Source organism: Ochlerotatus camptorhynchus, unplaced genomic scaffold, assembly GCF_037179485.1.
Source record: "Ochlerotatus camptorhynchus isolate MF236.1 unplaced genomic scaffold, CSIRO-AGI_Acam_v1.1 ptg000179l, whole genome shotgun sequence".
Lineage (NCBI taxonomy): Eukaryota > Metazoa > Arthropoda > Insecta > Diptera > Culicidae > Ochlerotatus > Ochlerotatus camptorhynchus.
The window spans coordinates 821,629-833,761 of record NW_027040669.1 but is presented as its reverse complement, the minus strand read 5'-3'; the positions used below and the strand labels follow the sequence as shown (position 1 = coordinate 833,761).

Genomic DNA, 12,133 nt, shown 5'->3' with positions numbered 1-12,133 from the left:
AGTGGTATGCGTGACTGCATCTCACTCAAAAAGGCCTGGGTTTAATCCCAGTCGGAGCCGTCGGAATTTTCTTAGGCATTTAATCTCTGATCATGCTTTCCTTCGGATGGGAAGTAAAGCCGTTGGTCTCCAGTCTATGATTTGATGTGTCGATAGGTAGAAAATACTCAGTACGGAAAACAAATCAAGGAAAACATTTTATCGTCTCATTATGTTATAATAAAACAATCTGTTATTTTTGTGTTATTTTTAAAATTTAATTTAGTTTTCAAAACTTCATCCCAATTGCAAATTATGCTCTTATTGCACAAAAAGCTGTTAACAGGATATAGCACACAACTTATATTGATGGTAACATTAGATATTATTTTGCTCTGCTTTTGCTAATCTCCTGGAACCGGGTAACGTGCATTATGCCAACCATCCATTATGCCTATCGTATTTATGCCTAGCATTGTACACCAGGTCTGCACAATATGAAACCATCACAATTCGAATCTCCACATTTTGTTTACTTAAGAAAAGCTCTTTTTCAGGGCTCCAATGCAGCAACCTTTGATTACGTTGGATTTTGGGTTCCTTTTTCCCTCACTGTGCGTGGTTGAAAAGCTGAGACTTCTTCCTTTACGATTAAATTCATTTTATCAAAGGGCAATTAAACCCTGATATGGCAATAATGGATGATTATGGAGCTCAGATAGTCTCATTATTGGCACATAAAGTTCACAATTAATAACGATGAAAATGCTTCACAGTACACTAAGTTCAGACCAGGCAAAAGCTCATCAAAGGCTGGATGAAAAATATAAAATCCGTATCCAAGTTTTCATAAGTTTCTTTTGGGAATGCAACTTGTTTCCCCCCAACTACATTGCTTTACAACATTGGAGTTAACCCAAAATGTAAACAAGAGCGAAACCTCATACTTTACGACTCGGAAAACTTTCTCAGCCAACAGTGCCAAAACATACCTATGCCAGAAAAACAAACTTCAAAAATCTCCTAAACAATCAGTGACAAACATCCAAGCATGGAAATTGTTGCATTGGGTACACAACGCACACGAGTGTAACTTACACCCGAAACTCCCTACATCAAACAAATTTACGTCTCGTACCGGCTGAAACATAACCCCCATAACAATAACAACAACAACTGTTTGGCAGTATTCGCAATGTTGTTCAACGTAGTAAAAACGACCGAAAATACCGCGTCCAATAGGGTGGTCCAAGCTGTCCGCTGTGTGAATCAAATTGGCTTTAATTGAAGAAGGATGACTAGGACCTGTTTTGGGATTCGATTGCGCTCTGTGTGTGGAGTGAAATGGAAAGTTTGAACCACCCTCATGCCCTAGTATAGCAGTGCTCTCAGCACATTGTTAGCTTCGTAACACGTGTTTTCAGAATCCAGGGGTCGGAAAAGCGGTGAAAATGCGGGGCATGATTATGACATTGCAGGTTTACCTTAAAAGAAGCATGGGTTGTGTGTATATATTGTTGTGATTGCTTTCTAAAAGTTTATCGGAAAATTTACAATCTGCACATAGCCACGGTACAGACGCAGTACGAAAGAGCACCATCACGTACATACTGCAAAGACTACGCTAAGAATGAAATAATCCGATAAGCTTCTGATGCCAACGACAAACGATACGGAGAACGCATAAGGATACACCGAGCGCGTGAAAGTGGATATGCGAGTTGATTTAAGAATTCTAACAACCACCATCGTCGTCTGCTTCCTATACGAGGGCGAACGGTGCCATCATGTCTAAAGATAGAATCAGTACCGACAACAATATTTAATGTACAACTGTTGTGTGGTGCAGTAAAAAAGTCAGAATCAACTGCCGTCTCGTTGAAAAGAAGTTGCCTGCAGAGCTGGAGCCAGGTTGGTTAGATTATCTTACCTTTGAAAATAGGGATTTGTTGAGTTTATTCCGCCAGCATCAGATCCAACATCCAGAGAACCTGTGGAGCAAACGAAAATGATTTGGTTAGTAGGGCAACTTTCAACCGTAAATGCGTCCCTGCTGGAAACTTAAATTTACCGATTCTAATACATTCGAAAAATCTCTCACATATATTACGCTTCCGAATCAACTCGAATCTGAACGCACAACAATAGCAAAATCAAAACCAAAAGAAGGGAGGTGCCACGATTTATGACTAGCACACATTTGAACCTTTTTTTTTATTTTTCATTAAAAGGATGTGTGCGCGCGAGACTTGCAAACGGTTGTACGGCAAATGGAAATCAGGGGTTCAGCCCTCGTACTTACAGGGGGAAAAAAGCCAGTAAGGCGAAAAAGCAAACCAGCCCATACAACTATAAAAGTAGGGTAGGCCGAGAACAAGAGCAGCAGCTGGGCTGAGCTGAGAGTTGCGGTGTGATTGCAGCCTGGATGGGGTAGTGAAATTGTATGCTTTAGAGACAGATGTGCGACTGGTTCAAGCACCACCACCACTACAGCCGGCGCCGATTGCTTTCGTTTATGATTCTGTTGTTGCTTGACAGCCGTGGTTGTGATTTTCTTTTCAGGCGATAGAATTTTGCTTTATTCCAGTCTGGTAACACTTTAAGTTTCACTCAAAGTTCAAGCAATTTCGGTTGGGATTGCCTTTGAATTGGAGAATTTTCTTATCCTATCAAGGCAGACAACATTGCTACGATTTGAAAGGTTATGCATTTTGTCATTTTCCGAAGGTAACAAGTTCCATATTTCAAAAGCGACAGATTTCACTAAAAAATCATCGCTACTTTGTTTCAACATTCTTCCGACAGCCCTTCCAATCATTGCATACAATTTGTATCAATATAAGTACATAGATAGGAAAATTGCACGCCTGCATTGAACCGAACAGCTGTCGTTCCGAAGGCTTGGATGCTGCTGCTCGGACTGATGGTTGTCTCTTCCAATATCTGCTGTCTACATTTCCTCCGGAGGGTCTTGATCTACATATATTATGGAAAGGGAAAAGCATAAAGATGCATGCTGCTGCCGTTTTAAATTGATGTTATGAAGCAAGCATTCCAACAAACAGCTGCAACGTTCCAATTTCACGTAAGGTCACGCGTCATGATGTGGCATGTTTTGGTTGCCGTGCTGTTTACATTTATTATATTGCTTTTTGAACTCAGTGCTTTCATTTTTAATACACTTGTTATGTACTCAATCTCTCTTGGGGTAGATCATTGCCCTTACCACAACAGCACAGAGAAAACCTACCTTGTGATCGAGCCACCGACAGCTATGCACTTCACAGCCACCAGCAACGGGATCGAAGAGTCACCAATGGCTGTACACGCTACAGCCACCAGCGACGGGATGCCTCTCTCGAACGAAGGACCACGACACAACTCGTGATCAAGCCACCGACAGCTGTGCACCTCACAGCCACCAGTAGTGGGACGATGAGCCACTGACAGCTGTGCACACCACAGCTACCAGCGAAGGGACGATGCACCGTTGGCTGCGCACACCACAGCGGACAGCGTAGGAACGATGGGTCGCTGATAACTCTTCAGCCACCAGTCGTTGAGCTGCCAACAGCTGTAACCACTACAGCCACCAGCGAAATAAATCTCTCTCTCTCTCGAAGGACCACGGCAAAACTGCCGAACACAAGGCTCCGATGAGCAGGGAAACAGGAAAGTTCAACTCTTTTAAAAGTGTCCACTAGGTGGAACTTATGGAAGATGAATCGATCACCACATGCAACCAGTGGATGAACGAACAGGAACTGGACGAAGCACGAATGCTCGGGAAATCTCCGTTCTCGGACGAAAAGAATGAGACACTGTTCTCAATTTTGCCTTTTTATTCGCTGCTTCCTCTTCAATGGCTAAATGCAGGATACAGAATGAAACATGAAATACAATGATGTTTACTTTTATACTCTTTCATCGGCTGCGTCAGCCAATCAGGATGCGCCATTCGATGACGTCGTTCGTTTTCCTATTGGAAGCGTTCATCGCGTACATACTCCCGCCGGTTGGAATACCATTCCAAAAGCGGAAATCTTCGATTGGTCGTTGTCGGTAATAGGAAGAGGCGCCAACTTCCGAATGGAGCGCCGGAATACTCCCGTTGCAGTCTTCACGTCGGCGACTCTGATCACGTCATCCCTTCCCGGGTAAAGTGCAACAATTTGACCCAACCTCCATGACTGAACTGGTAGATTGTCTTCCATCAGTAGCACAATAGTACCCATTTTCACATTCGGTTCACTTTTTGTCCACTTTGCCCTCGATTGAAGCGTTGATAGATAATCATGCGACCACTTTGCCCAAAACCGATCACGCAAATTGTTCATATACTGATAGCGGGACAGACGGTTCACTGCTACATCGGAGTACGACGGCTTCAAAATCGGTTCCAATGGTCTTCCAATCATCAAATGAGCAGGTGTTATCGGAAGCGGCTCGTTCGGGTCCTCAGACAGTGCATACAAGGGTCGGGAATTCACTATGGCTTCGATGTGGGTCAATACTGTTCCGAACTCCTCAAACGTCAAAATTGCGTTGCCCAAAGTCCGATATATGTGGGACTTGACAACCTTTACTCCTGCCTCCCACAAACCCCCAAAGTTGGGTGATCTAGGCGGAATGAATTCCCACTCAATCTCTCGTTTGAGCAGAAAATCGTTGATCTTCGTTCTTGCGGTCTCGTCACGGAACATCAAGTACAATTTGTGGAGTTCTTTCGAAGCACCAATAAAATTGGTCGCGTTATCTGACATAATTTTACGAACCATTCCACGACGGTTGATAAAACGATCTAAAGCGGCGAGAAAAGCTTCGGTTGTCAAATCCGAAACCAATTCAAGGTGAATCGATTTCGTTGTAAGGCAGACAAACAGTGCAATGTATGCCTTTACGTGTTTCGGCTTATACCTTCCTTCTTTCACAATCACTGGGCCGGCGTAATCCACACCAGTGAGTTCGAACGCTGCTGCTACATTCACACGCTCCTCCGGCAAATTTCCCATTAAGGGCTGAATTCCTCTCGGCTTAGTCCTGAAACACTTTACGCAGCTTCGAGTCACTTTCCGGATGGCAGATCGAGCATTTACCAACCAGTACTTCTGCCTTATTCCTGCCAGCAAACCGGATGGCCCTTCATGCAGTCTCTCCTCGTGATATTGACGAATCAACATTTCCGTCACTCGGTGATTGCGTGGAAGAAGTAATTGGTGCTTGGCGTCATACGGTAATTTAGAGTTTTGTAGACGCCCGCCGACGCGAAGGAAACCTTCTTCGTCCAGGAATGGTTGAAGATTCGCCAATCGCTTCGGCAACTCCTTACGCTGAACACACTGGATCTCCTCGTTCAATCCGGTCCTCTGCAAAATCCTTACTATGTAATCCAATGCCTTCCGCATGTCTTGCACAGAAATGTATCTAGCATGTTTACGATTCTCCTTTTTCATTCGTATCAGTCGAGTGAATCTCACCACCTGCGCCAGTACACGTTGCAGCTTGGAAAACGATCCGCACCGCTCGAATACCGGATCGTCTTCAACATCGACCGCTGGGTTACACACTTGAGCTTGTCGCATTTCTGGTAACTCTTCATCTTGAATCACCGGAGTCTCCTGGATATCGTAGTTAACATCTTGCAGAAATAGTGGACCATTCCACCACATATCAGAACGATGCAACACACCAGGGTAACACCCTCTGGACACCAAATCCGCAGGATTATTCTCGGATCTGACGTACTTCCACTCGTAGGAACTAGTCAGTTTGTTAATATCCAAAACTCGGTTTCTGACGTAGACTTGAAGTTGATCCGGATTCTTCTTTATCCATGCCAGCACAATTTGGCTATCAGACCACAGCTTGATATCGTGGAATTCGGTTTTCAGAATAGGGATCACTACACTAACCAGTTTGGCCAATACCACAGCGGCACACAGCTCTAATCTAGGTATTGTGAGACGACGCAGAGGGGCAATCCTTGACTTACTGCAAAGCAGCCTAACTGACACTGCCCCGTCCTCCTGAACACAACGCAAATAAACGCATGCACCATAAGCAGTACACGACGCATCAGAGAAGCCGTGAATCTCAATACGTTGAGCTCCAGGAGCCATAACACATCTCGGTATTCGTATCTCGTTCAGTTGTACCAATGACTGATGTAAGGTCACCCATCTACTCAACAACTCGCCCTCTAGGCTCTCGTCCCATCCCAGACCATCAGCCCACAATTGCTGCATGATGGACTTAGCCAAAACGATCACAGGTGATATGAGGCCAAGGGGATCAAACAGTTTGGCGATTTGTGAGAGAACATACCTTTTAGTCACCTTCACATCCGGTTGCATCACTTCCGGGCTTCTCCAAAACAGGAACTGATCACATCTTGGGTCCCACAGAACACCTAAAGCTCGAATCGCTTCGTTGGTACCAGAATCTCCTATTCGAACTAGCTTTTCACGGTCTTGATCCGGAACACCTTCAAGAATTTCGTCGTCGTTGGTACACCATTTTCGGATAGGAAATTTTCCTTTCATCATAAGCTCCTCGATATCACTTCGCAGTTGCTTCGCGGATGCAAGTGTTGGGGCACCACTCAATATATCGTCCATGTAGCAGTCCTCTAATATCGCCTCTGCAGCTGCAGGAAAGTTGGCTCTTTCCTCTCTCGCTAGTTGAACCATGGACCTTACTGCCAAAAACGATGCAGGAGACGTCCCGTAGGTCACCGTTAACAACTCCATCACTTTTATCGGGTCCATCGGTTGGTCACGCCAGAAAGTTCTGTGGTAATGTGTCTGTCTTGGATCAAGTTTCACTTGCCTAAACATTTTCTCAACGTCTCCAGAAAATGCATATATGTGCATCCGGAAACGTAATTGGATTGTAAACAGATCGTTCTGAATCTTCGGTCCAATCATCAGAACTTCGTTGAGGGATAATCCGTTAGACTTCACCTTGGCGTCAAATACAACACGTAACTTTGTGCTGGTACTTGTAGGTTTAAGTACAGCATGATGTGGCAAATAGTAGCTCTGTTGGCCAGGCGGATCGTCTTCCTCACGGATCTCGTGGCAATGACCAAGGTCCTTGTACTCCTGCATAAACTCTTGGTACATCTCTTTCATCTCGGGTTTATTGGTTAGATGTTTCTCAATTGACAGGAACCTCTTCAACGCTAATGATCGGGAGTTTCCTAGTTCATTGATGGACTCACGGAACGGTAGTTGAACCACGAATCGGCCATCCTCATCTCGTCGATAAGTTCTGCAGAAGTGATCTTCTATCGCTTGCTCTTCATTCGTCAGGACTTTTTCTTCTGGAAGTTCTTCTTGCTCGAAAAACCTCTGAATGCTCTTCAGCAACAGATCCTCATTTGTGGCGCACAGCACGTTGACGACTTCCTCCTCGGACTCTTCTAAAGCACCGGCAATAACCCATCCGAACTGAGTCTCGTACAGTACGGGTAGATTATCAGAGAGTTTCAGCTGAGCTTGTTTCAGGATTTTGAAAAACAGCTCGGCACCGATCAGTAGGTCTACTTCTCTCGGTTCGTTGAAGCTTGGATCGGCCAACACAATACCACTCGGGAACTTCCACTCCGAGATGTCAACTGGAACCGATGGAATCTTTCCTGTCACTCTAGCTGTCACCAAACAGTCCATGTCACTTTGGAAATCGTTGTAGTCGGAGAAACACTTCAGGATCACACGATGACGAATTTGAGATCTGGCGCCACCCACTCCTACGACTGGCACGTTGGCAGGATACTTCGGAAGCGCTAGCAGTTTTACAGCAGATTCAGAAACCAGGTTGATCTGAGACCCGGAATCGAAGAGAGCACGCAACTTGAAGTTCCTTCCACTCTTTGACGTAACATTCACCAATGCGGTCATCAAAAACACTTGTTTCGCTCGTTGTTGCATACTGGAACAGGCTGTAGACACAGGATCCTCAAGAACAGCTGCTGCTGTCTGCATCTCCTGCGGCTTGGATGTTCCACCTGGAGTTTTCTGCTTCGGCTCAGCTTGGGACACCTGCTCGAAGTGCAACATGGTATGATGCTTTTTGGAACACCTCGAGCATGACTTATCTGATGGACAAGCCCTGATTTGATGGCCTTTCCTAAGGCAGTTGAAACATAGTCCGATTTGCTTCACCTTGGTAACACGCTGATCAACACTCATGCTCAAGAAAGAAGGACACTTGTAATTGCAGTGTTGACCCGCGCATATTTCACACACATTCTCCGGTGAACTGGATGTTGCTGGATTGGAGGTTCTTTGCGATGAGCTGGTTTTCCCCATCATAGAAGGCTTAACAGCTGCCTTAGCTGAGGATGCCTTGTCTACTTCACATCTCTCAAGTACCTGGCAATAACTTCTTAGGAACTTCATGGATTCTTCGAGGTCAGGAAGTTCTCCGTGCTCCATGGTGAGCTCCCACTGCTTTCGCGTTTCTCCATCAAGGCACATTGTAAGTAGCTTCACCACGATTAGACCGGCTGTTCCAACAACCTCCTGCTCCATGAACCGCAATCCTTCCACGTGGCGATTGCATGTATCGATAAGGTTTCTTAGCTCCTTGAAGCTTTGTTTGGCTATCGGTTTCATCGACAATAAACCGGAAATATGGGTGTCAATAATCACTCTCGGATTTTCAAAGCGCTCCTCTAACAACTCCCATGCTTGCTGATAGTTGTTGTCGTTGATAATTCTGGCATTAAGGATACCGGAAGCTTCACCGATCAGCGCCTTGTCCAGGTATTGCAGTTTAGTTGCATCGGAGTCGCCACACTTTCGGATCAAGTCATTGAAGAGAGCTTTGAATTTTGGCCAACCTTCGTACTTCCCATCGAAGGTTGGGATCGGCGTCTTCAGAGGTTGCTGAGTCACAATCACTCGGGGAACTCCATTATTAGGTTGTGGATCAGCACGAAGTAACTCCAAAAGTTGATTCAGCTTCACTAACGCCTCCGTGTGCAGCTCGTCGAACTCGTCCAACTTATTGTCCTGATCCTCCATGTTTTCACTAGTACACTGAGCCACGATCAAGTCATGCTTCACCGCATACTCCGAATAATGTAGTTCCAATTTCTTCTCATAAGCCTTCAACTGGGAAAGGCTCGCTGTTTCAGGTTCATCCATAGCTTCGTTTAGCTTCTGGATGATCATTGTCACTCGCGCCTTTACTTGTCCTCGTTGATGAATTAATTGCTTCAATTTCGTCATGATTACACTTTTCACTACAGTTCACTCTCAACTCACAGTTTTTAAGGGTACTACTGTACTACGATCGTAGGTTTCAAACACTTTTTACTCATTCGGGCACAAACTCGTTGGAAGGAAGGGTCACGAATATTCGCGGATGGACGTATCACACCGGTTGATATCCGGCTCGTGAGGACCAAATGTTATGTACTCAATCTCTCTTGGGGTAGATCATTGCCCTTACCACAACAGCACAGAGAAAACCTACCTTGTGATCGAGCCACCGACAGCTATGCACTTCACAGCCACCAGCAACGGGATCGAAGAGTCACCAATGGCTGTACACGCTACAGCCACCAGCGACGGGATGCCTCTCTCGAACGAAGGACCACGACACAACTCGTGATCAAGCCACCGACAGCTGTGCACCTCACAGCCACCAGTAGTGGGACGATGAGCCACTGACAGCTGTGCACACCACAGCTACCAGCGAAGGGACGATGCACCGTTGGCTGCGCACACCACAGCGGACAGCGTAGGAACGATGGGTCGCTGATAACTCTTCAGCCACCAGTCGTTGAGCTGCCAACAGCTGTAACCACTACAGCCACCAGCGAAATAAATCTCTCTCTCTCTCGAAGGACCACGGCAAAACTGCCGAACACAAGGCTCCGATGAGCAGGGAAACAGGAAAGTTCAACTCTTTTAAAAGTGTCCACTAGGTGGAACTTATGGAAGATGAATCGATCACCACATGCAACCAGTGGATGAACGAACAGGAACTGGACGAAGCACGAATGCTCGGGAAATCTCCGTTCTCGGACGAAAAGAATGAGACACTGTTCTCAATTTTGCCTTTTTATTCGCTGCTTCCTCTTCAATGGCTAAATGCAGGATACAGAATGAAACATGAAATACAATGATGTTTACTTTTATACTCTTTCATCGGCTGCGTCAGCCAATCAGGATGCGCCATTCGATGACGTCGTTCGTTTTCCTATTGGAAGCGTTCATCGCGTACAACACTCTTACTCTAGATCTTTATGGTTTACTTAAGATGGAAACGAGTTCCATGCTTTTTTTAATTTTAAAGAAGATCTAAAAGATTGTATTTTGTCCAATTAGTATTCCAAGCTTCTATGAGCTAAATCTCTAAAGAAGCCTTATCTTGAAACTTTAAGAGCACATAGGTCAGCTTCTTGAATTCTATAATAAAACGGCGGCCTAATAAACGCTCTCTTTTTTTTTTCCTTCGGTTTGTTTTTTCCGTCGATCTTGTTTTCCGTGCTGAGCACCAATGCTACCGACGTGCCAGGAAGGCAGCTCCCACACCTGGACCCTACCTACGGGGACCAACGGCTTTACTTCCCATCCGAAGGAAGGCGTGATCAGAGATGTTATGCCTCAGAACATCCCGGCGGCGCCGACTGGGATTGAACCCAGGCCTGCTGGGGTGAGAGGTAATCACGCTTACCACTACACCACCGGCGCCGTTAAACGCTCTCTAAAATAAGGGAAAGCTCCCATAGTTTAATGCGAGATTACCATTAAACCTGCTTGCTCAGGAGAAAAAAAATGTAAAAAGTGAGCAATAGGCTAGTTGAAAGTAGCAAAAGTTGAGCATTAAACCGGGAGGTTTAAAAAAAAAACTGCCAAGCGAATTTCTGAAGTATCGAAGCAACTTCATTGAAGTACTGAGGGAACTTCAGGGATGGTTTGAACATGCCTTACAACTTGCCTAAACTATTATCGATTCATCTATGAAGCACCCTCGAAACTTGCCCAAACTTTTCTCAACCACCGTTGGGCACAACACCAGTGGGTTCACTGACGGGCCTGTCGATAAGTGAGGATAAGGACAAACGTCATGGCGCGGCCGTGACAGGTGTCAATCGAGGAGGATGAATATTAGCAAAAGTTAAGTCTAAAAGGATATACAGAATTTCGAGATAGTTAAATTAGTAGGAGCACAAATATTTTTGAAAACTTTGTTTATTTAGTGAATTTCAAATAAATTGTAATTGTAAAAATTCATAAGTAATGTTAAACTAATGTTTATAAATTATTAAATCATGCAATTTAATTGTATAGACTACAGCAAAGCTGATCAACTGAATTTGCCAGTTCAAAGAGCCAGAAGATTTTTGATGTAAGTGGAATAATTAAAGTTAAATTCATTGTATTTAATAAATAAATTTTACAGTTTTGAGCTGTAAGCTACGGCCTGCTTCAAGAAAGTGTATTTTCTGATTATTTGATCTGGACAAAATTCAAAAATCAATGTGAGATGTCCGACGTTGAAGCTGGACATAACCCCGAAATCACCGGGTATGCTTGTGCACTTTGCGAGCAACCAAATCATGTAGATAGCCATATGGTTTATTGTGAGAAGTGTACGAGATGGTTTCACTTCAAGTGTGTGGGAGTGACCGAGGAGGTCATTAACGTTTCTTGGACTTGCGAAGATTGCAAAAGTGCCATGAATATTCCAAGCCATGATGATACCATCGTTCAAGTATCGGAGTCGACGGAAAATAACCCTCTCATCCCAACCGATCCACTGATGGTTGGAAGCGAGCCAACGGAATGCAATCAGGAAGAGTATGACGCTGAAATGCAGTTTCAGCTAGCGCTGGAACAAATGCAGCGGAACTTTGAGCGACAGGAAGCGGGAGGAAGAAAAGAAGAAGATGCAGCTTATGTTGGAGCGGAAAATGTTGGACCGAAGGAAAGCGATGGAAGCAGAGTTTAACAAAAAGCGGAATGAATTGTACGAGGAATTCCAGTACGATCCTTCGAACCAGGAGGAGGGTGCTGTTGGCGGACATCAGGTGCATACGAATGTGGATTTGGAGAAAATGGAGAGGAAGAAGCAAAACGCTATCAATCGGGGTGCATATCCAAAATACTCCACACCAAAAACCGCACCGCAGCCTGGT

At 44.9% G+C, this 12,133-nt stretch overlaps 1 protein-coding gene across 1 annotated transcript in view; it reads right to left on the bottom strand.

Annotated features, from left to right (window-relative positions):
* Window positions 1-12,133, bottom strand: part of LOC135701903 (uncharacterized) — a 211,382-nt gene that overhangs the window by 69,134 nt on the left and 130,115 nt on the right. The window contains exon 2 of the mRNA XM_065222850.1: window positions 1,910-1,970. The gene's annotated coding sequence lies outside the window, so the exon portion shown is untranslated. The remainder of the gene's footprint in view (window positions 1-1,909; window positions 1,971-12,133) is intronic.